General features: G+C 39.7%; 1 long non-coding RNA gene across 2 annotated transcripts in view; it reads left to right on the top strand.

Annotated features, from left to right (window-relative positions):
- LOC102003977 overlaps positions 1-24,922 on the top strand; it is a 57,562-nt gene that overhangs the window by 23,606 nt on the left and 9,034 nt on the right. Inside the window, exons 1-3 of one of the 2 annotated variants that reach the window (XR_264056.2) lie at positions 11,039-11,123; positions 17,091-17,234; positions 23,156-23,222. This is a non-coding gene — a long non-coding RNA (uncharacterized LOC102003977). Of the gene's footprint in view, positions 1-11,038; positions 11,124-17,090; positions 17,235-23,155; positions 23,223-24,922 lie in introns of those variants that run through there. The other variant, XR_264057.2, reaches the window with a different exon arrangement.

Below are 24,922 nucleotides of genomic sequence, written 5' to 3'. Positions count from 1 at the left end.
ATTAAGACATTTTTAAAATGTCTATTCACTTAAATGTAATAGTAGACCCATTACATGTAAGTATGAGTGATGTTTTAAAGTACAGAATAACCAGTTTTCCAAAATAAAAAATTTAGAAGAATGTCATAGTTCTCATTTTGCAGTTTCTTCAATGTTTGGCTTAATAGCAGGCAGATTCTCGTATATGCTTAACTGAAGACAGCAAGATTCTCACATCTGCTTCTGAATTTAACATGCTATGGTGTCTCAGGTCATATACCCTCCAGAAAACTTGACAGATCACCACTGAGAGAATGGAAAAGGCCTCGTCTTGGTGTTATTGTAAACATAGTTTTGACCCCACTGATCTCTTCTTCACTCAGTCTTTCCTCTTCTCCTGCACCACAATAATCAATACACAAGATTTCTGTGACCTCAAACAGTGTATGATTTGCATTTACCAGCAAGCAGTGTGTTCTGCAGCAAGCTTGGGCTGGGCATCTTCTGATCCAGTTTAATTCTGACCTGATCTACCTGGAGACAGCATCAGAGCCCATAGGCTGAGGAATCTGTACCCAAGACCACCCTATCTTATATAGCTTCAGGATGAGAGTTGGTCCCTAGAAAGACCGAAGTAAGCATGATTAGAGCTTTGGGACTTTCAGCTAAGTCCTAAGCCCCAGGTCATTTTCCCTGTGCTTCTGACTGATATGCTACAAACTGGGGTTCCCACAACCCCTGCCTTGGTATTGATTAATTTGCTCAAATGGTTCATAGAATTCATGTGAACACACCAACTTATTAAAAGGGTATTAGGAGGGACACAGATGAGAAGTGTATAGCATGTGGATGAAGGGGTACAAAGATTCAATGCTGTCTCCAGTCAGGCCACCTGCAGGGAACTCCTGCAGCTCTGTGGACTTCATCACACAGGCATGACTTATTAAACCATAGCCACTGGTGGCCTTATCCTTCATCCAGTCTTCTCTCCAGAAGTAAGGGTGGAGCTGAAAGTCCCAAAGCTCTAATCATGCTTACTTAGGTCTTTCCAGGGACCAACTCTCATCCTGAAGCTACCTAGGAACTGCCAGTCATGGTGACCTCATTAGCATGGAAAAGGGCACTATCATTTTGGAGGTCCAAAGAAGTTGTATAATGGGAAACTCGGTGAGAACCAAACTGAATATACACATCATAATATCACTCTCACTCTCCTCAAAAAGGTCTTGCAAACTTCCAGGATCACTGAAAAATGCTTTTCTAGAGTATTTTTTGGCCCTTTGTTTCATATGAATTTTAGGATCAGTTTATAGGGATGAATACAAATAGGCACATATTTGTATCAGAGGGAATTTATAGATTAATTTGCTAATAATTTTGTATTGTACAATCACGAACAAAATACATCATTCTTTAACTTTGCACAAAATATATTATTCTATAACTTTGTCTTATTTGTATCTTTCAATAATATTAGCATGTATTTGGTTAAACGTTATATCTATCCCTTATGTTGTAATTACATAATTTATGGGTTTTATTATTATTTGAAAGTACCCTTTTAAATATACATTTTAAAATTAGTTGGTTGCTGTTGCATAATTGGAATCACTTCAACTGGTGCTTCAGGCACCAGTTTAAGGACGCTGACAGTCCTTAAAGTTAGAGAGCTCATTTGCCCTCAGGCCCTTTGTGCCTGCTTACCCCTTTAGGGGTGACTCTCTATCCTCTACACAGAGCATTTATTCCTCCACTGGTCTGCATTCCTTCTTATCCTTCTGGGTTCCACTTAAATGTCACCTCTTCAAAGAGGCCCTAGGTCTCTCAATCCCATCGTGCCTAAACCCTATTATTTTCTATCATCATGCCTGGTTGATTCTGTCATGGTTTATTAAAACATATAATTATGCATATTTTTTGTTTGTTTGTTTTTCTTCCATTACCAGAAATCGAACTCATGACCTTGCACTTGCCAGGCAGGCGCTTTGCCACTGAGCTAAATCCCAGTTTTTTCTACTTGTTTATGTGCTTTGCTTATTTTCTGTCATCTTCACTAGGCTGTGCTTCTTTGATGACAAAGACTGTCTGGCCCACCACTACATATCTAGCTTTTAACACACTTCCTACTTTGCTGGTGTACCCTGATATGGAATTGCATTCAATAAATATTTACTGAATGCACAACTGCTTCAGTATTCAAGTGGGACAGACAAGTATTTCATCCTTAAAAGTTTCACAAGTAGGAATGAAACTGAAAAGATGACTTTATCTGTATATGTACATATATTTATACATACATCCTCTTCAAACCCTGGGAGATGACCAACATTCAGTGTTCTTAGCCTGTTGAGAATCCAGGAAAACCACTTAACTGCAGAGGAAATTTCAATTACACAATGGAGATTAAAGTTTCAGCACTTGGGAGTAATTACAAAGATGGTTTCCATTATATAGCTCAAGAAAAAAAGAAAGGAGAAAGAAAGGCATGAAAACCCAATAGGAATAGCATTTCAAACACTAATCAAATTATTACCTTTATTGCAATCCCAGAAAAATTATTTCAAATCCTCAGGTCTAAGTCCTGCAGACTGATCACTGATGATGTGGTTAAAATTCGAGAATTCGAAGAAGCTTGGTTTTGCAGGAATATTTTAAGTCATTCTGCTAATACTAGTGAAGGGATGACCTTCGCTAATCAACACATAGGGTGTTTCTCCTCTTCTTCCTTGAGATTCACTTGTTATTTGTACAACTTTCTATATAGTACTTAGTATGCGAGTCTTTTATTGCAATTATTTTTCACATATATGTGGTTTATTTCTCACTGCTGTATGACATATTTGTGGCCCCTGTTGTGTTTTAAACTTCTTTTCATGGTCTAAATGATCTTCTCAAGGGCCATAATGAGCATTCTGGGATCTTGCCACCCAGCATGCATTTACTTATCTTTGGATAAAATAGTCTGCTGTGATTTTCCCTTGGGGAAACTCTAACTGCCTACATCCTGAGCACCATGATTTGATGAGTTTAATCCCATTTCCTGTTCCAATGACAAGTGTATTTCCTCTTCCAAGAAGTAATTGGATGGGCACATGATTCCACATCAGGAAGTGTTTCAGGATTGTTCTGGGGGACACACCCGTTTTCCCAGTGCATATGAGTGTTGAGGCATGTTGTGGTCCACTTTGGAAGCAATCACAGGAGGGAATCAGCATAGAGATGGGGCCAACACTAAGAGAAACTAGGTCCTAGTCCCAATCGAGCATGGGCCATACATCTGAAAAGAATTAATTCTTGGACTTTTAAATTACACAAGTGAGAACATTTACTTTTTAAAAATAAAGACTGCTTTGAATTGTTAGATCTGTCAGTTGCAACTAAAATAATTCTTGTGTATGGTAAGGACTTGATTAAAGTTTTTGAATAATTTTCATCATTTTCCCCTTTATTTTAAGGCCTCTCACAAAATCTGAAAAGATTCCTGATTTGAATAAATGGAAAAACAAATCTTTGCCAAAAACAATCATAGCTTTTACTTCTTCTGGGTCCAACATCTCTATTTGACAGGCCAAAGGTTACTTATTAATTATTGCTATTTCCAGGTGATTCCTGATAGCTGGAAAGCTTCCCTTTTAATGTTCTGAAAAACAAGCAAATTTGTAAATTTTATGCTGATTTAAGATCAGAATGTATTTATGCTGAAGAAAGCATTTTTTTCTTTTGTGAACAACCATATTTTCAATCCAATGTGCTGATTTAGTTAATGCAATATCTAACAAAGAAGTTTAAAACTAGGAAGTAGAATACATTCTTCAGAATTAAATTTGACAAATACTTTTGCTTAGAACTAAATGATTCAGATGTGTAAATGGAAAATGAAAATCACTTGTAATCTTATCATTAGAGATAATAGCTGAGATTTTGAAGCATAACTGTCTAGAAAATTTTTATATGTAGCATTTTTGTTGAATACTAAAAATATGGAATCATCTTTTATCTACTGTCTGTATATTTAATAATAAGAAAAATGTAATGTCCTTCTATATCAAAATATACAAATATCATATATATGTATGATTGATTGATTTATATTCTAAATCAATTGATTTGTATTCCAAATTTTTGAATGATTAGTGTTCCATTATATAGATATATAAAAATAGTTTTTTAAAAACATTCTTAGCAGGATGTGATGGTGCATGCCCCTAATCCTAGCACTCTGGGAAGCTGAAACAGGAGAATTAATGTTTGAGCCCAGCCTGAGCAATGTACCACTTAGTGAGACCCTGCCTTAAAATTTAAAAATAAAACAAAAAAAAAAATTAGGAATGTAGCTCAGTAGGAAGGCCATAGTTTCAATTCCCAGAACTTCAAAAAAAAAATTAAAAATTAAAAAAGCAAATCAATTCCCTAATGTTAGTATTACAATTAAGGTTAACAAGTCATCACATACTTAGATAATACTTTAAGAATAAAATCCAAGAAAGATAATGGCTGACACATTTTTAAAAATTGATACATTTTGCCAAATTGCATTCTAAAGCCCGTGCACGTCAGTTTTCTATATAATCACAAACCTCTGGATGATCATCCTTGTTCATTTTTACCTGTCTCATAGATAATGAGTATCCTGTAGCTTTTTTAGTTTGGATTTCTTTGATAACTAATATGGTAAAACTTTTTCATGGCTAACCTATAGATTTGTATTGCTGTAAGAAACCTCCCAGAATCTTAGGTGCAATCCTACAGATTTCCAGGCTCTGCCTCAGTTGTGCTAGGAGGTGCCCTGGCAAGCCCAAAGTCACTGGTGCTAGTGGGCTGAATGCCCCTGCTTTCAGGGCTGGCCTAGGTCAACAAGGGCACTGTGGCTCTTTTCACGGGTCTCCCAGAATTCAGCAGGAAACCAGAGCTGATGCTCAGGAGAGAATGAACACACAGGACCATCATCTTGAAGCTAGGCTCTAGCTGGGCCAGCCTCCCATCTGCCTCATTCTCTTTGCCAGGTGAGACTCAGGAGTTGGGAGAAAACTCCACCTCCATGCACACCCACATTGCACACAGCTGTTTTTTCAAACCCTCCACCACACATGCTTTCTTTAGGTTAATAGGAAACAGGTGGACCAAAACTCCCCTCAATCCCTTTTTTTTTTTTTTTTTTTTTGATCTTTTTGAGACAGTCTCCCTGTGCAGTTCAGGCTGGCCTTGAGCTCACTTTGTAGCCCAGGCTGGCCTCGAACTCACAGTGCCTCCTGTCTCAACCTCCCGAGTGCTGGGATTACAGGCATACACCACCACGCCCGGCCTTCCTCAATTTCTTTTGAGACAAACTTGTATTTTGGAAAGTATTAAGGTTGTTTTTCTCAAACAAGAGGAGATCATGACAGATTTATTTCTTCATCTGTCTCTTGGGTCAATAAAAGCATTCATTTAATGTCTTCTATCAGCTGTATGCATTTTCTATCAGCCAGTGGTCACCTCAGTGAATCCAAATGTAGGTTTGCCAAGTCAGTCAGCACTGAGGCTCACTAAGATTAGTCCATTCGCTCCATCCATAGAATTTGTTCCTTTAAACACATCAAAATGGAGTGACTTTCTCCAATCAAATGCACTTATTAATGAAGGGGCTTAATATTTTCCAGGTTCTGATAACAGTATACTGCCCAATAGGTGGAAGCTTCTCTTGTGATTAAATTTTCTTGGCAATATGTCCAGGAAATTTCCTTACACATTTTTCCCTAACACTTTTCTAGTACTGAGATTTAGAGGTATGGAGGACTTTTGTTTATTTTAGAAACATATGCCTTCCATAGTAAAGAGTCATTCAGAATAAAACTAAACCTATGTGCTGATAATCTAAATATTCTTTGAAGATGCAAAAGGACAAAAGGACAATTAGAAGAGATACAGGGTCAAATGACCATGTTAATTTTTTAGAATCTTATTCATCTCCTTAGCAAGGTGTGTAAACTGCAAATTTTAATGTAGTCCAGCTTTCTCCAGACACAGCTTCGGCCCAGTGTTCATTATAGTGCAGCAGGCTTGTCCCACACTGCACATTGGGAGAGGTCTCAGGACAACCAGCAACTTGGCAGACACAGATCCAAATAGGTTTGCAAGCTGCTATGAGGCAGATAATTAAGATAATGGTTATAATAACATGTGACAAGCAGTTTTGTCGTTAGACCCAGACAAAAGACTCAAGACTTACAAAGGTCCTACATTTCTCAAATCCAAAAGAATAAATTCATCAAGGCACAATGGATGTTGTCTGAAAATACATCAGTCTCAAGGGGCAGGGATGTTCAAAAAGTTATTTGCAAAGGGGAGGGGGCCGTGGCTATGTGGAGGATACCGACCCCGAGATCTACGGACATCTCAGAGGGAGATCTTGAACAGGGAGGAGTAAAGAAGACCACGGACAACTAGAGGTAGACTGGTTGCTTTGGGGTAGAGTGATAAGACAGTGACCAATCTCCGTGGTGAAAATCTCACCTCAGGAGCATCCTCCAGAGAAGCTGTCATGAATTCTGATACTTGAGGATGGGCCAAAGTAGAGGGGCCCAGGGGATGGAGGTGAGTCTGAGTCAAGTGCTGTCCAGCCACATCAGTCCAGCCACTGAATAGGAGATGGGAAGCCAGGAGCAATTTATTCATTTTGAAAAATCTATTGTTTTCCACGAAATTTATATTAGTATCTATCCACATGTATTGTTAGATTGCTTTATGGCTACCCCAAAATACATAGGCTTCAAAAAATAACAGACATTTACTATTCTCACAATTTAGGGGACAGTAGCTGGGGGGGGTAGCATCAAGAGGTTAGCTGGGGTTGAAATCATCTGAACACTTGGCAGGAGAGAGGACTTCCCTTCTCCATGTTGGCCATGCCCTGGGAGGCTTCTCCAAAACATAGCAGCTGCCTTACCCTCGGAAAAGTGACCCAGGGTAGACAGAGGCAGAGAGAGGGAGCTATCATTTCTATGACCTCACATTGGAGTACAAAAAATCACTTTTAGCATAGTCTGTTTATTAGAAAAAAATGATTAAATCCAGAGTGTTTTTAGGAGACTGGGAAGAAATAGGCTCCAATTTTGAAGGAAACCATATCAGTGAAGATTTGGATGGTATTTAGCAGTATACAGGCATTCCTTGTAAAAATCAATGGCATTTATCTACGTAATTTATTCAATATTTTACCTCTGAAGACAGAACTGTTTCTGTTTTCCCATCTCCGACATTTACAAAAAAACCTATTCATGTGAAAAAGACAGGACTGTGGAGTCACCAGCATGCCTTTTGGGAGAAGAGCTATATTTGCTGGTGAAAGTTCTTGATTCAAAGGTAAAAAGGCAGAGCTTCTGTGGGCTTATGGGATGACTTTGAAGTTTGCTTTGGGGCCAAATGAGAAGGTGGGAGGGATGAAAAAGAGAAACAGAGGGAGTGGAAGGAGTAACACAGAGATGGTAGAAGACGGTGTTTTCCTTCCCCAGACTTAAGTTAAACTCCCCCAATGGACAAGGTGAAGAGTAGGGCTAGGCCTTCTGTCTGGGCTGGGTTGAAGTAAACTAAGAAATACATGTGACTGTGGGGAGTAAATGAAGAGAACTAGGAGGAAGGAAGCTCATGGAGTTTGCAGAATGTGGTAGGTGTGGAGTGGCCATGATGGAGCAGGGAGGCTCCCAAGGCCCCAGTCAAGAACCCAGGTCAAGGTCAGCAGCATCTCCAAAGGCCAGAGAGGATCAGCTGATACATAGATGCCCTTGATTTCCAGAAGTTCTTCTACTTTGCTGAGTCAAAGGTATGATCAGAATATTCTTTAGTGAATTTCTGCTTCTGGTGCTAACTGCAGAAAATGTTGGAAAGTAACTATGGGGATTTCTTAAATTGAAAGAAAATATTTTATTTAGCTGGGAGTGGGGTGAGGTATAGCTTGAAATATGACCTTACTTACTGTTCACATTGTCTACATTGCTGTCTCCACACTCCCTCTGGGATCTAAAAGGTCTCCAGCATTTAGGAAGCTCTGAACTGCTGTGGCTTTTATTTTTTCTGTTTTAGAAGCATATTATTCTAATATTATAAAATCCTGGCCAGGACTAAATGAATGATCCAGAACAAAGGGTCAACATGACTTTCTATCTCACTTAGTTTGAAAACCCACTTTGAGAAGCTAAATGCAAAATGACCTTCCTCAAAAAGCCTTTTCTGTATTTGGAGTTTTAAATAATTTTTTATTCTGAGAAGACAATAAATGTTCCTGAATTTCATCTTCTAAAAGCTTAATTGACTTCTCTTTAGTAGTAGAAAATAAGTACCTGATGGCTTGTTGCCTGCCTGTCCTGGACACCTACTTCTGTGAGGAATCTAGTCCCCAGTATGCTTGTTCTAGGAACCCTGGACAGAAGCCACGTGTAATTTAACATTCTGTACAAAGCTAGCGACTAAGAACACACTATTATTGTTTGGAAACATTACAAGGACACTAATCTTTTTCCTTTCTTTCTTTTAATCTTAGCTTTTGCAACTGAGGCTTAGGCTTTGTTCAACCTGTTTGGTTTTCTGGGTGGCAACTGCAAACTCAAAGTGGATTAAGTTAAGCTCACAGAGACGGACTATTTCCTGGGAGCATAGCCCCCGACTCAGGTCTCCTTGAGAATGTGGGCAAGTGGAGCTTTCTCTTCAGTTTGGACTTGAGTCTGGAGCATGAGAAGACGCCATTCAACTTCCTGTGACATTTTTTATTGCCATATCTTATTCTGGGGTTGGTGATCTCTAGAACTGAGACCCATTAGGAGCACAGAAATCCAGCTGCAGCTCGTGGGGACAGTCGTTCATTGACTTTGTTCCCAAAACAGTCTGTCACGTTCTCGATGAAATGCCAATACTTTCTATACACTATAATGTTACATAAAACAGTGATTTGTTTTTTTTTAAAGGATGGCTCATGGTCCTTTCAATTTACTCAGGTGGAGGGTTGGGGCTTTTTGTTTGTTTGTTTGTTTGTGGTTAATCACCCTCAGCTTTCCACCACACTGGCTCCTGTGTTCCGCTCTAGGCCTTATGTGACTCTCCTGCCACTTCAAATAAACTCTGCCCTTCTCTCCTTCAAAACTGTTTCATTTCAAATGACTTCCTTTGAGGCCTCCATAAGAGCACCTATGAGACTTACTTGAATGGCTGTGCTTCCTCTAAATGTGTATTTTCTCATCAGCCTAAGAATAACCATTTTTCAAAAATGATTTCTCCCCTCTCTTGTCTTGCCTCCCTCTCTTCTCTCTCATGCCAATATATTTTATGGCCTTCCCTGCTGCCCCCAGCCATGCTGCTCTCCTCTACTCAGCAATTTCTCAGCTCCTGCTACATGCTGTGATGGCCTTTATGCTGGAGATGCAAAGATGAAGAGCACAGAGCTCAGAGTCTGGAGAAGACACAAGACAAAGACAGAAAGAAGTCATTAACGATGGGGGTAGTTTGTTCTCTGTTTGGTGAAGTGCCGACATCAGTGTGGATAAAATACTCACACGCCAGTTGGATGGGAGCAGTGGACATTCATTACTGCACCTCCGGACAAGGACAAAGAGGAGGGCCGTCTGGGTACTATGGGGACCCAGCCAAGGTACTGTTAACTTGTGACTCAAAGCATCATGTCCTGGAATTTGCCCTCTCTGCCGCCTCCAAGCGAGCTGGCAGAGCTCCTTTGCTAAGGGGTCATGCTCTCCCTTTGGGCCACTGCAGGGGGGAATGGGAAACTGATTGAAGTCGTGTGACTCATATGCTGTTCTGATTACTCTTTACCTGCTCTTGTGGGGGAAACAAAGATCTTGCCTCCAAATCCCTTAAGGTCTATTTAGTAGGAAGGACCATTAGCAGGCACAGAAAAGTAGCAACCAAATAATTTTCGTAGCACAACCTATAAGCCTGCACAAATTGGTCTTTTGGGTACTGAAATTTTGTTGAACACAGAGACAGGAGAACTAATAAGCTGGTCATAGCTGCTTCCAGGGGAGGAGAGCTTAAATGTGGAGGATCTAATTGTTTCCAACCTTGGCTGTTGTAGGAGTATATTATGAAGAATCTGTTAATGCAGAAGTCTCTTATTACATTTTGGGCTACTTTCTCAAGACAAATGCCCCAACATATAATTACTGTACAATCAATCATGAGAATAAACATTTTTAGAGAGTGTGATAGATTGCCACGTAGTTCCCAGAAAAGATTATGTAAATGTGCACTCCTCTCTCCCGGCTATATATAAGGTGGCCACCTCAAAAACTAAGTAGCATCCATAACAGTAATTATGTTTTTAAAAAACATTTTCAACTTTAAAAATAATTTCAGTTTTTCTTTCCATTTCGTGATTACTAGTGATGCTGAACATGTTATCATATATTTATTAGTCATTTTTCTATCATCTTTTGCCAGCTAGCTGTCTCTTTTTGACTTTTGCTCCACTGAGCCCCTATACATGAGTTATATAACAACAGAACAAGGTCTGAACTGAGACGCTGTGTTATTTTATGACATTGGCCTGATAAAGGGTTCAGAACTGAAAGTTATGGTCCTTAAGACAGCTCACAAAGGTCTTGTCTGGATGAATTCTGAGTCAGGAGACAGTTCTGTAACTGGAGTGTGCTAGCATTTTTCCAGGAACGCTGTGCTGGGTACCAGCACCAAGGCTGCCTCAGGTCAGTGTGCATTTCACCTAAAGCAACCGGAGTGTTTGACCCACCAAGCACATCTTGCTTTTAAGTTTAATTTTAAAGACTAGTAGGATCATAGGTTGCATTCTAGTGTGGAGCAATATATATAAGTCTTTATGTAAATTTGGTAAAGCTCATTTTGAGATCTCATTTTGTGGGGAAAAAATAAAATTGTCTTTCTAGTCTCATATCTATTAAAACTGGGTACATAGTTACAAACCTGGCTTTATGCGAAATCTCAAAATAAACCTAGATAATAACAGAAGTTAGGTTTTTGTTTGTTTGTTTGTTTTCTTTGTTTTTGTTTTTTTGTTTTTTTTTCCAGTACTGGGAATCGAACTCACAATGTCGTGCTTGCCAGGCAGGAGCTGAGCCGCTGAGCTAAATCCCAGCCCCAGAAATTAGTTTTCTAGATTGTTAGATGTTCATGTTTAAGATATACAGGTATGATAATTTTTTATCTTTACTTTTATGTAACCAATTGAGAAAAATGTGTTTAGTTGTGAAATACCTGATACTTTTGTTTGCTTCTGTTGATTGTTAAGCTATTTTATGTTTAAATTCCGTAAAGATCATTGCTCTGCGGAAGCACCAGTCACTGTTCTGTTTCTTTCTTAATAATTTTTTTTTGTCTTTTTGAGACAGTGTCTTCTTTGTAGTTCAGGCTGGCCTTGAGTTCACTCTGTAGCCCAGGCTGGTCTTGAACTAGCAGTGATCCTCCTGCCTCAGCCTCCCGAGTGCTGGGATTACAGGTGGGCGCCACCATGCCTGGCTTTCTTAATAATTTTTAATGAAAAGAAATATAGGAAAAAGACGTAAAGATGAGGCAAAAATTATTACTGTGGACGATGACATGAGACTGTCACAGTGAATCTCATGCAAATCAAATGAGTGTGTAGAGATGAGTTTTAGGATGTGATGTAAGAGCCAGTTTCTTCACCTGATGTTTGATGGGATGATATCAAAAGATGATAGTTTTAATATTCAGGCATCAATGCATTTACTGTTCTATATATTTTAATAAGTGCTCTCAGATGGCATTTACCTCTCTGGAATATTTAGTTTTCTTCCAGCTAAATTAATAAATAGCGATGCTCTGCCTTTTCCATTCAAATGAGATGTGAATGGCTCTCAGTAAGTCCTGGTTTTTGAGTCACTTGGCCAGTGGGAAGAACTGGTTTTAGTGTGGAGTATTTCACACCGTGTTTGAAAAACCCAACGATGGCAGGAAGTGTCTCAGGAGTCACAGTGAGGGACAGATGCAGGTGGCAGAAAAAAACAGAACAAGGAAATGTGTGACTGCACACTGACCTCATTTTCTCCACCTATAAAATAAGTATTAACTTTAGTAGAATAAAGGATTAGATGAGGTGATATATATTAAGTGGTTCTCAAACTTTGATGTGTATCATAATCAACAACAAATTAATAATTACTAGAATACAGAGGCCCATATGCACTGAGAAAAGCAAGAGTTTCTGTTATATGTTGTTTTTGAATATTTCTTATACAAAGCATACACGCACAAATATACACTTAAAAATGTGTTAAAAACCCTTTGAGGCTGGAGATTTAGCTCAGTGGCACAGCGCCTGCCTGGCAAGCGCAAGGTCATGAGTTCGATTCCTGATACCGGAAAACAAAACAAAACAAAACAAAAAACCCCTTTGAAACTCTTCAAACAGATGATGCTTAAACGTGTTAGGAAAGTCTATTTCCAATAAGAATGGAACACACAATTTTAGCAATAAAATAACACATCAATTGAAACATTTCAAAACATCCATTTTTAAGATTCTCTTTCATGTAACAAATATCTTTTGAAAAGAAGCAATTACTCTCTCTCTCTCTCTCTTTTTAAAGTAACCTTTTCTTTTTATCAAGGGTAGCTGAAGTGTGCTTCTTCTATATAAAACAGTGTCTGGCCTGCAGTACTGAGTTGTCTCCAAATGGATCTTGCTCACATAATACTCTCTTGGGTTTGCTCTCTGTATTGCTTTCTCAATAGTCTTACTTAAAATAAATCTGGACCTTGACACTCACCCCTGCTAAAACCCTCCACTGAAGCACAGTTGGCTGCAGGATGAGTGCTAAACTCTTTAGAATGCAAAAAGCCCTTTGCAGATGTTCAGGGTCATTTGCAATCACTCCTGGTTCTGCATTATAGGTTTGTTTTCTGAGGCTCTCTGGGCACTGAGCATCCTTTAAGCCTCTGCCCATTGGCACATGTTGTGCTTCTTTGTTTTGAATATTCTTTCTGCTCTTCTAAGAAATTTCTCCTCATCCCACCAATACAGAGTAGGCATGTCAGAGTTTCCTGAGGGTCTTGCCCTGACTCCCACAACTAGAGATACTGTTCTTCACTATAACCACTCAGTCTTTCCACCACTAAAGTCATGATTTTGAGTTGCCATGGTCTGTTTCTCCCTGGACAGGAGCAGCTTGGGTGGCCACACCCACCTTTCAGTCCTAATACCTCGAATAGGGCCAAGTCAAAGCTCAGTACATGTTGTCAAATGAACAAATAAAATGGACAGATGATGGCATACCAAAAAAATATGTCATAACTGAGACTCTCTGTTTTACCTAAATGTTTTTATTTGCTTCTATGATTCAAGGAACTTGAATGAGGCCAGGTCATCATGGAGTATAGAGTGCATTTCCATTCTAGATTTTTCTAGCAGGAGAAAGCCCGATTCTCATGTTGGGTGCAGTTGTCTCAGTGTGAGTCATGCTGTTTTCAGTGATATGTGTGGTAATTAACTGCTGGGACTTAATAATGAGCAATAAGATCAAGTGATGACAGAACATTAATTTAAACATAATTCTTCAAAGAAGAAAAGATTTTTTGTCAAAGTTTTAAGTATTATTTATGATGGTATTAATGGTATAACTAAAAGTAATGGATTAAAATTAAGAAAGGAAAACTTTTAAAGAAAGATGAAAAGTCTCTAGACAGTGAGACCTACTAGACTGTGAAATAGACTTTCAAGCAAAGTGATGGAAACACTATCCTTGGAGACATTCCAAATACGGGGACAATGGGCTAGATTGCACTTTGCAGAGGAGAATTCTTTATAGGGGCGGGGTCAGGAAAATCCACTGAGAACCAGTTGTGGTCCTAGAGACGCCTTTAATTGAAAAGTAATAGAAGGATGCAGCCAAGATCCCCAAGTCCTGCAGACAGCATTAGATTTGGGAGGCAGGACACAGGAGGCAGAGTCATCCCAACGCACTCAGGGAGGTTTGCAGATGATTAGAGCTAAAGCCTGGCCACAGAGAAGAAGCTGAGCAAAGAGTCAGCCTCCATGAGGAGCAGCCCATTGAAGAGAAGAGCTTAGTCTGGATGTCCTAGATAAGAGGGAAACACCCTTCCTGAGCTTCAACTTTGCACTGCACTGTGGAATGCATATCTCACTGACAATCTCTCTACTCATGAACAGAATGGTGGGCTGGGGACCAGTGTAATTATTTTCTGTAATACCAGCATCTGGCACAGAATGCTTATTTGCTGAACACTTGTTGAAACAAGGAAGGAATGACTGGATAAAAGTTATGTAATTAAAGCTTTTACAGGAGGATACAAGATGCATTAAAAGAGTAGTTACAGTTAGGAAAATCTCCTGGAGCATGACACAGAGTCTTGCCTTCCAAACACTTCTTCAGGTAGAAAAACATGTGTTGTGGCACACACTCATACAAATGAGTGTCCCAAACAGTACATTCATCTTTATATGGCTTGAAATTATCTCTTGTATTTGATTTTGTTTTATTTAAATTCTGACTTGGATACACCACATTAATTATGTGACCCACTAATGCTACTGCATCACACAACCCGTCATCTGAAAAGCACTGATCCGGAGATCAAGAACAAAGCACTGTATATAATCAGATGAGACACAACAAGCAGGATACACTTGGGAAGAAATGTTGAAGTACAGCTTTTCTTATAGTGAGAAACTCACAGCACTAGACCAAGTAGTTGGACCCTAGAGACACAGTAGTTCAGGGGAGTATAGGTAGTACAACCTTAAACTACAAACTGACCCCGTGAGCCTGTCAGGACCTTTGTTACATGCATCTACCCCTTAACACACAGAGCTCAAAGCACGTTTAGGCAATTTACCAGAGAATTCCCCAAGAGTTGTTCTGAAGACTCAGACTGATGCCAGCATGTTGTAGAAAGCCCAAAAGAAAGTTGTTATTGTTGTTATTACTTTGGCAGAAAATATGTTATGGGCTTTCTCATGCAGGACAGGGTTGCATTGAATTTCAGGGTTGAACATGAATCCCACCAAGCTTTTCATCTTTCAGAATTTTTTGGTCCATGACACAGACTTTTCTTGTTTTCACAATTCCTTCTGGTCCAAGTCTCTTGGATAAAAATGTTTACACACTGTTCTGCTTTCTGTTGCTCTTCCCACTGACAGACACAGAAAACCATTTTGCTCTCTTAGCTTCCCCGTGGGCTGTTGATCTAATTCGCTCCTCCTTCTTAATAGGTTTATAATGTCCTCACTGGAATTCTTTTCTCTCTTGGCATGATGGTGAAAGGCCATCTTCCTTCCCTTGATCCCTTAGCTGACAATAATAGATCCTTTTCTTTTATTTTCTTTGCTTGTCCTTAATTGACAGTGTTAATACTCATAGGGATCCTTTATCCCTTTTCCTTCCTGGCAGTTTAAAAACCACCTTTGTTCACACCTCATTTGTCTGGCAGCATCCCCTTGGGAAGCCTTGCTGGCAGTGATGGGGCCCTCGGAAGCTCTTTTCCAATCCTGGCCTCCCCTCTGGGTCTTAATTATGTGTTTCTGAAAAATTCTCAGGTCTCTTGCAGCTTGTGGATGATGACACAGTGAGCTTCAGTTAACTGTCCTTTAGGAAAGGGGACCTTTGTAATCCATAGGGTTTGTGTGCTTAAAAGGGCAAAACAAAATCATCTTTATAGACATCAGGAAGTAGTACCAGTTCACTTTCTGAGCTCAGTGGAGACATAGATGATCCTTTGTGGCCTGTGTTTTGGGTCCATGTGTGGTGGAGAGGAAAGAGTAAGAATTTAAAGGTGGATGCATTGGGTTTGAGCCCTGAGTCTGCCACTTGGTATTTGTTCTATGACTATCTGCGCTACATAGACACTTGGAGCCTCAGATTCTCCACCTGAAAAATAAGTATACCTACTTTAGTAGCACAAAGGATTAAGTCAGATGATGTATATCAAGTGCTTAGCATGTCAGTTCTCAAATTTTGATGTATATCACAATCACCTAGAAATTAATAAAGAATTTAGAGGCCCACATGCATTGGATAAGATAAAGTTCTCTGTATTTCACCAAGAGTCCTGTGCAAGTCTGATAGATACCAAAGTCTGAGAAATACTAGTCTGTCATCTTGTAGACATTCAATATATGTTAGCCCTTTACCCCATTTTTATACTGGAAAACATTCAAAAATTTCAAGCAATTTAAAAGGTGTTAAGTTTTACCTAATCTTGAGTTTCAAAAGCCAGAAAGCTGGAAAGAAGAGAAGTTATGTGAAGAAAATCTGTTTTACATCTCCCCATCTGTAGCCCTAGAGGCCTCATCTTTCAGCTTAAGGTTGCAATACCTGAATGGTAATTGTCATTTTTGCATTTTGAAGAAAGGTAATACTGTAGAAATATGTAACTTTTATACATTGTTAAGTTAAAAGGTAAAATTCATCTTAGCTTTTTAAAAGTTTATTTTACTTTTTCCACAATTTGAACTTCTTACTACATATTTTTAGAATATGGCCTCTATTTTCTATTTTTGAATATGTCAAATCAATTTACGTTATTGTATTTGACTTTTTTTTTTTTTTTGGTACCAGGAATCAAACTCAGGGCTTGCACGTGCTAGGCAGGCATTTATACCACTGAGCTATATCCCTGGCCCATGTTATTATATTTGATAGCAGCATTATTTTATCTCTATCAGAGAATTTGTGACATCCTTACTACCCCCCTTTTCTTTTTCTTCTTCCTCCTTTTTCTCCTCTCCCTTATCCTCTTCCTCCTTCTATTTCTTTCTGGGCTAGGGATCAAACTCAAGCCTCACACATACTAGGCAACTGGCATACCCCTGAGATATACCCCAGCCCATTTTATCTTTTGAGAGAAGTTCTCACTCAATTGCCCAGGTTGGCCTTGAACTTTGAATCCTCTTGCCTCAGTCTCCTGAGTGGCTGGGATTAAAGGCATGTGTCACTGTCCCTGGCTAAATTTTTAATACATTTCTGGAAGTTGCATGTGAAGCACAATGAGGATATTGGATCCTTGTGGATATTAGACACAGTGGAGCCTGTCCATCCCCAGCAACTTTGCAGACCTTCTGCACTAAAGGAAAGACCCAGGGCATAACAGCTCACAAAAGTTTCCTTTTCTCTGCCCAGTGTGCAGACCAGAGAGGGAAACAGTGACCACTGGAGGGAAGATGGGAAGTGGCCCTCACCACAGACTCTGGTTCCTTTTCTCCTATGGAACAAAAGGCCTGAACCGCTGGGGAAGGACAGCAAAGCTCTTGTCTGCAGACAAAGGTAAGGACTCATCTCACCTGAGGCAAAGCCAAAAGACAAAACCTCTCTCTGCTTAGGAGGGATGTCTTGGTTACTTTTCTCTCATTGCTGGGACAAAATATCTGACACCCAAAATTAAGGAAAGAAAGGTTTATTTCGCTTACAGTTTGTGGAGGTTTCAGTCCATACTTGGCAGATTACAAGGCAGAGTGGCACATGACAGAGAGCTACAGCTCATGGTGGCAGAACACAGCAAAGCAACAAGCACACAACAGGGAGGAATGGCCTCAAGCACCCTCTTTCCTCTCCCTTACATATGCAAACTATCCACCCCAGGGCAGGTGTAGCTCTCAAACCCATAATCAAACTCTAAAAGCCTGCCCCATGGCCGCATGAGGCTTTGGGGGGACACCCAGACACAAACCATAACAAGGGAGTGCTCTTGTAAACTACAGCTGGCTTGTTCCTACTACTTTCCATTGACTTCACCCTTCATCATACTCAGGACAAGAGCCCAGAGAGAAAATTGGTTACACAATCATTTATGTTATTGCATTTGGTTTGCTGGTATCTTGTAGCTAGTTTTTGCATGTATATAAAAAATACTGGCCTGTAGCTTTCATGTGATGACTTTTTATCATTTGCTTTGTTGTTAGAATATTCTTGGCTTGAAAAAATAACTTGAGAAATATTCCTTGATTTTGTAAATTTTGTAAGAGTTTGTGGGGGTACATCTGGGAAGATGGTGGAGTGGTGAGCAGCAGAGAAAGAGCTTCTCTGAGACCTGGTGTCCAGACACTGGAATATAGCAACATGAAAAAGAGAAGAAGGAGGGAAGTGGGTTCTGGGATGCAGGAAGGATCAGAAGTAAAAATTGAAGCCTATGGGGAGAATAAAGAGAGGGATTTCAATAAAGAAGAATGAAATGACAGGCAGTGCTTTCTCCTTGAGCATAGACTCACCATGTGTGAGGAGTGGATTGACCTACAGATGCATGGTAACTACTGGTGACCCTAGAGGACTCCATGGAGAAATGCACCATTGGATACAGTGGACTGCAGTGGCTGGCTATGTTTAATGCTGAGATTATTACTGATTGTACTACTTTAGCCAAGGTGACATAATTGTTCTAATCAGTTGTGCTTTCTGGTATGCCAAGACTAAGATTGCCTAAGGGTCATAAACAGTACTATAAGACAGTGCCAAAGAAATGGGCTGAGCCAAGGAAGCAGCAACTTTTTATCCCAAATAAATGGATTAGCAGGATCTTACAATAAACTTAAAACCCAGAAGCCAGCTATAACCAGAAAACAACTCTGAGAAGTAGTAATTTCCTAAGGGTTTTAAATACTAGGAATAAAGCTACTCACCTAAACAATTTACAAGCATCATCTCAGGAATTAAACTAAAAACAATAGAAAAATGAGAAGACATGGAAGCAAGATGCAACCCAGACTTCCAGCTCACCAAAGGCCAACTCAGGGGGAAATGAGGTGGAACAATTTGAGATCCACCAGCCTAGACTCTCTGAAGTGGTGACAGTGGACATAAAGCAGATAAACGAGGCTCTAGAGAAAAATCAAATCAGAAATAGTTTCTCAGATAACTACAGAGATAGTGGCCATAAGGAAAGACATACTTCATGACTCTAGGAAAGATACAGGTAAAAAGAAAGTAGAAGAGCTTAGGGAAATGATGGAAATCATGAATATCCAACATAGGAAAGAAATTGAATCCAAGAAACAAATTCAAACTGATATCCAAGATATTAAAAATTCCTGAAGTATAGGCAGCAGATGAGCCAATGTAAAGACAGAATATCAGATATAAAAAACAGGATTGTGGGGGCTGGGGATTTAGCTCAGTGGCACAGCACCTGCCTGGCAAGTGCAAGGTCATGAGTTTGATTCCTGGCACCAGAAGAAAAAACCAAAACAAAACAAAACAAACAAATCAGGATTGTGCTTAGTGATCATGAAAAGAAATATCTTAAAGATAGTAAGGGACCATGAAAAATGAATCCAACACCTGATAGATGATGCAAAGAAGAATGACATAAGATTGATTGGAGTCAATGAAAAAGCAGGAGATAGCACAAATGACATAAAATACCTGTGTACAGAAGTAATAACAGAAAACTTCACAAGCAGAGAAAAAGAATTTGACATACAATGAATGAGGCATAGAGAATTCTAATTAGCCATGATAAAAAATACCCACACCAAGGCATATAAGAGTCAGGATTCCAGAAATTCAACACAAGAACAGAGTATTAAGAGCTATTAGAGAAAAGAAACAAATCGCCTATAAAGGAAAGCCCATCAGAATCACAGAAGGCTTCTCAACACAAATTCTCAAGTCAAGGAGAGGTTGGAGTGAAGTATTTCAAGACCTAAAAGAAAACAACCTCCAACCCAGACTGATGTACCCTGCAAAACTATCAAAATTGACAGAGAACTAAGATATCTCCATAAAAAGAACATCTGAGGAAATTCATGGACAACAAACTTGCACTTCAAAATGTTCTGAAGGGCATTCTAGAAAGTGATAACAAAGACTACAGCTCCATGAACCCCAACAGAATAAATCCACCAGTCAAGGAAAGCAATTAAACAGAGGAGAAAAAGGGGGAACCAACAAAAGAAAAATAAAATGACAAAAATAAGTCAATACATATCAGGTATAACCATCCACAAAAATGGTCTCTATTCACCAATCAAAAGAAACAGATTGGCAGAATGGATCAAGAAACAAGATGCAAAAATATGTTATATTCAAGAAACACATTGAATTCAAAAAGAAATTCATAGAACTGAATGTCAAAGGTTGGAAACAATTCTCCATGCAACAGAAACCCAGAAAAAAGCAGGGGTAGCTATTTTATTTGCAGACAAGTGGATTTCAAGCCAAGACTAAGAAATCCAAAGAGGTCCCTACATCCTTGTAAAGGGAACAATCCAAGAGTAATAGAAGACAGTCATAAACATATATGCATCAAACAGTAGTGCACAAAGTATATAAAACAATTATTAATGATATGAACAATCAAATAAGCATGAATATAATTGTAATGGGGTAACTCAATACCCCATTGTCACAAATAGACAGATCAACTAGAAAAAAAATCAGAAAAAAAAAGAAAAAAATCAGCAAGGAAATGTCAGAACTGAACCAAATTTCCAAACAAGTGGACTTAGTAAATGTCTAGAGAGTGTTATACCCCACAATATCAGAATACACATTCTTCTCAGGTGCACATGGAATATTCTTCAAAATAGACCACATACTAGCTCATAAAGCATGCTTAAGTAAATGCAAAGGAATTGAAATTATCCCATGCATAGTATTAGACCATAGTGCAATGAAATTGGAAATTAATGGCAAAAGAAACCACAAGAACTTCATAAACACAGAGAAAAAAAATAACACCCTCCTGAATAATCAATGGTTCACAGATGAAATTAAAGAAGAAATTAGACAGTTTTACAGTTAAATGATAATGCCAATACAATATGTTAGAACTTATGGACACAATGAAAGCAGTCCTACTATAGCAGAAAATGTCTCCTTCAGCCAGTATACTTCAGTTCTTGTCAGTTGCCCAGGTAACCTCCAGTTTACTTCAGTTCCTGTTACTCATGTTTCTTAGACTATCTGGTCACATTGTAAGTAGCAATCCCCAATTGACAAGCCATTCTGCCTTTGTATTTCCCTTGGCAACCCCCCAAAAATCTTCCTCCCTGAGCCTTTGGGGCCTGATACTTTGGGAATAAATCACTATCAGTGCCTGTGGACATTAAATAAATATGCCTCCAAATCTTGGGTGATGGTACTGTTTCTGTTTGCCACTGCATCTGGTGTGTCTGCTGGGAAGACCAACCATTCTGACTTCTTTGGTCATCAGCTACGACCCTCACAGATGGAGCAGGGACCTCTCTATGTCCTGACAGGAAGGCATGCCCTTGAGATCTCTCAAGTCCCCTTGGAGGTCTGGAGGAGGATTCCTAGCTCACTGTTCAGGAGGCTCACATCAGACCCAAAAGGAAGGACATAGTCTGCCTGCCTGCCTGATTTTAGTAAGACCCCTGGGGGCTCCAGTTTCAGTCTGTGCCTATTCAGTTTAAGCAGAGAAAGAGCCTGATCACCTCTCATTTATTAGGCCTCCTCCTGGTTTTGGGGAGGGGATGTTTTAACCTCTGAATTCCTGTTAAATGATTGTGTGAGTGTTTGTACAGATGATGAAAGCAATAGACCATTCTGTACTCCATGGTGAGGAGGAGGGGCTCCTCTCCAAGCTATGGAGCTTAACTGGGCCCCAACCTACAGTTTCATGGACACATCCATATTGGGGGGCAATCTATGATGTTCCTGGCAGACAGGCAACCTTTTGCTCCTCTGTTAAAAGGTTACCATCACCAGGGAAACTGGGACTCTTGCCTCTTGCCCCTTCTGCCAGGGATGAACTTGCTCCCTGGGAGGAGTTCTCTCCAAACATGAATTCCTGTATAAGCCAGTCTCCATACCTTTTCTCAGAAAAGACTTCCTCTCCAAGTTAAAAGTGACCATCACTAAGCCAGTCAGCCTCCACCTCACTTAACCCTGTACTTTGAAAGTTAGTCCTAGCTTCCCTGAGAGGAAGAGTGACACCTGCATCAGCCTGAAACAGATTATCACAATCCTGAAATGCTAAAAACCCTCCTCCCAGAAGTATGAGCAAAAACTTGCCTCTGGGCCTGGCCATCCACCATGCTCCTGTAGTGAATGCACTCTGCCACCCCCCTAGGCTGTCAAACTGCTGAAATATACTTCTGCCTATTAAAAAAAAAACCAACAGTGAGAAATATCATTCAGTTCAGGTTCTCTGAGATGTGGCTACTACCATGGTAGTCCTCCATCCTGCAGTCAGTCTTGTGCCACCCACAGCCTGCTAGTACCCCTTTCTGGATCTAAAGAATGCCTTGTTTGGCCTTTGGTTTTCTCCTGTCAGCCAACCCCTCTTCACCTTTAAATGGAAATACCACTGTTCCCTCTCTATAGCTCCAACCTTGGGAATTCCAGATGCAACTGACATTCAACTTATTTGTTGATAAATGACAACATGTGGCTTTAACGATGCTTACTCAGACTATTAGCCCCTAGGAGGACCCAGTGGTGTACTGGTGCAGATACTTGGATCCAGTGACTAAGGGCTACCCCCACTACCTCCATGCTCTAATAGCCACTGTCCTTGTAATCAAGAAAATGGACAAGCTCATTTTAGGCTGAGACCTAGCTGTCTAGGTGCTACATACTATACTAGACCTCCTGAATTACTGTGGCTCCAAGAGCCTAGTCATTCATTACCAGGGACTCTTCTGCAAATCCACAACTGACTTGTGGTGATAAAATCCTGCCACATACCTGCCCACCAAGCTGGGCCCACCAGACCATGACTGCCTGGCACTAACGGATGAAATGTTCTCAAGCCAATAAGACTTAAAAATGAACCCCCTGACAGATGCTGAGTATGCCCTGTTTCTGGATGGGAATAGCTCTGTTAGGAATTGAGTCCATCAGGCTAGATATGTGTGGTCACCTTAGACAAAGTTATTTTGGCTGAGGCTCTCCCATAGGGATGGTTTACACAGTGAACTGAATGATGGGCCCTCATACAGGGCCTCAGTTGGTCTGTAAAAGAAAAGATCTACTGCTTCCCATTGTTGTCTGGAAACCCACCAAAACAGTAAAACATCCTGAACCATGAAAAAAAAATCCATGACATCCCATTCCTGGCCAGCATATGCTACACTGTCTATCAATGATGCTGAACCTGCACTAAAAATAATCTAGTCCAGAGGCCTAACCCCCTACAGAGACTGACTGAGACATTGCCCTTCAAAACACTGAAGTAAAGTTTTATAAGGGCTGCAGATATCTATTGATGCTTATTTTCACCTATTCAGGTTGGCCCAAGACATTCCCTATCAATACCAAGCACATATGTAAGCTGAAATGAAAGCAAGGCCTCAGGTAAGCATCCCGAAAATGAACAAGGATCAAGGGGAATAATGCACTGAGGTCCTGGGAACAGTGTCCTCAAGATTCAGCTGTGCATGGACTGGTCAGCATCCAGAGTGACCAGAGCAGACCTTGGGTGTGCTGTGTCTTCACAATGAGTCCTGGAGGAGCTGTCTGGTTCAGGTAAACTCTCAACAAGCATATAGATGGGTTTCTTTAACTCTGATATTGTATTGTTCAACTTGGGTTTTCTTCTCTGCTTTCCAGCTAGCTGTGGTTTTTGCCTTAGCTCTATGGACAATTGGGTTATGACCTTGGTGAGGGCCCATTCTAGGACCACTGACAACCTTAATATTACTGCTTCTAGTTGGGCCTTGTATAATTAATTGCCTTACCTGGTTCAGCTCAGATCACACACAACATGCCCAGCAAAGATTTGCTGGGAAACTAAAAGATGGGTAAAATATAGCAGAAAATTTCCCCTGACAGACAGTATACTTCAGTTCCTGTTAGTTGCCCAGGGTAACCTCCAGTTTACTTCAGTTCCTGTTACAGTTTCTGTTACTTCTGTTTCTTAGAAACATTTGGTCACTGTGATGCATGGCTGGTCACTATGATGCACATTGTAAGAAGCAATCCCCAATGGACAAGCCATTCTGCTTCTGTATTTCCCTTTGCAACCCCATAAAAACCTCACTCCCTGAGCCATTGGGGCCTGATAATTTGGGAATGAATCACTATCAGTGCCCATCAACATTAAATAAATTTGCCTCCAAATCTTCAGTGTTTCTGTTTGGTGCTGCATTACAAAGGAAATTTAGTAGTGAATATCCATATCTGAAAAACAGAGTGAGGTCAAATAAGCAACTCAGTGTTGAACTTCAAACTTCTAGAAAAGAAGAGCAAGTTAAGGCCAAAGCTCACATGAGAGAATAAATTAGAAATATCAGAGCAGAAATCAAACAACACAACAAAGAATCAATAAATCAAAGAGTTGTTTCTTTGAAAGATTAAATAAAATTGAAAAACCCTGAGCCGATCTTATCAAAAAAGGAAAGAACAGATTCAAATCCATGTAATTAGGAATAAAAAGGGAGAAATCACCACAGATGCTGCAGAAATCCAGAAGATCATCAATACCTACTGAAAGAAGCTGTATTCTAATAAGATAGAAAACAAAGAAGAAAAGAACAGGTTCCTAGACACACATGAATTACCAAAGCTGAATCAAGAAGATACAAAAATTGTAAATAAATCAATATCAGTCAATTAAATTAAAAGTGTAATTAAAAACATACCAACAAAGAAAAGCCCAGGCCCTGGTAGATTAACTGCTGAATTCTATAAGAAATTAAGGAAGATCTAACACTGCTACTTCTCAAACTCTTCAATAAAATTGAAAGGGAAACAATCCTCCAAAATTCATTCCTGGAAGAAAGCATTACCTTGATACCAAAACTGAAAAGGATCCAATTAATAAAGAGAACTATAGGCCAATCTACCTAATGAATATAAATGAAAATCCTCAATAAGATTGAAAATGGCAAGCAGAATGCAGCAAATTATCAAGAAGGTTATAGACTATGATGAAGTAGAATTCAACCCAAGGATACAAGGATGGCTCAACATACATATATCAATAAATATAATACACAATATCAACAGAGCCAAGGACCAAAAAAATGATCATTTCAATAGACACAGAAAAAGCA

Source organism: Chinchilla lanigera, unplaced genomic scaffold, assembly GCF_000276665.1.
Source record: "Chinchilla lanigera isolate Chin_1 unplaced genomic scaffold, ChiLan1.0 scaffold00091, whole genome shotgun sequence".
NCBI lineage: Eukaryota > Metazoa > Chordata > Mammalia > Rodentia > Chinchillidae > Chinchilla > Chinchilla lanigera.
The sequence above is the reverse complement of the archived record's forward strand: the minus strand, read 5'-3'. Positions and strand labels throughout refer to the sequence as shown.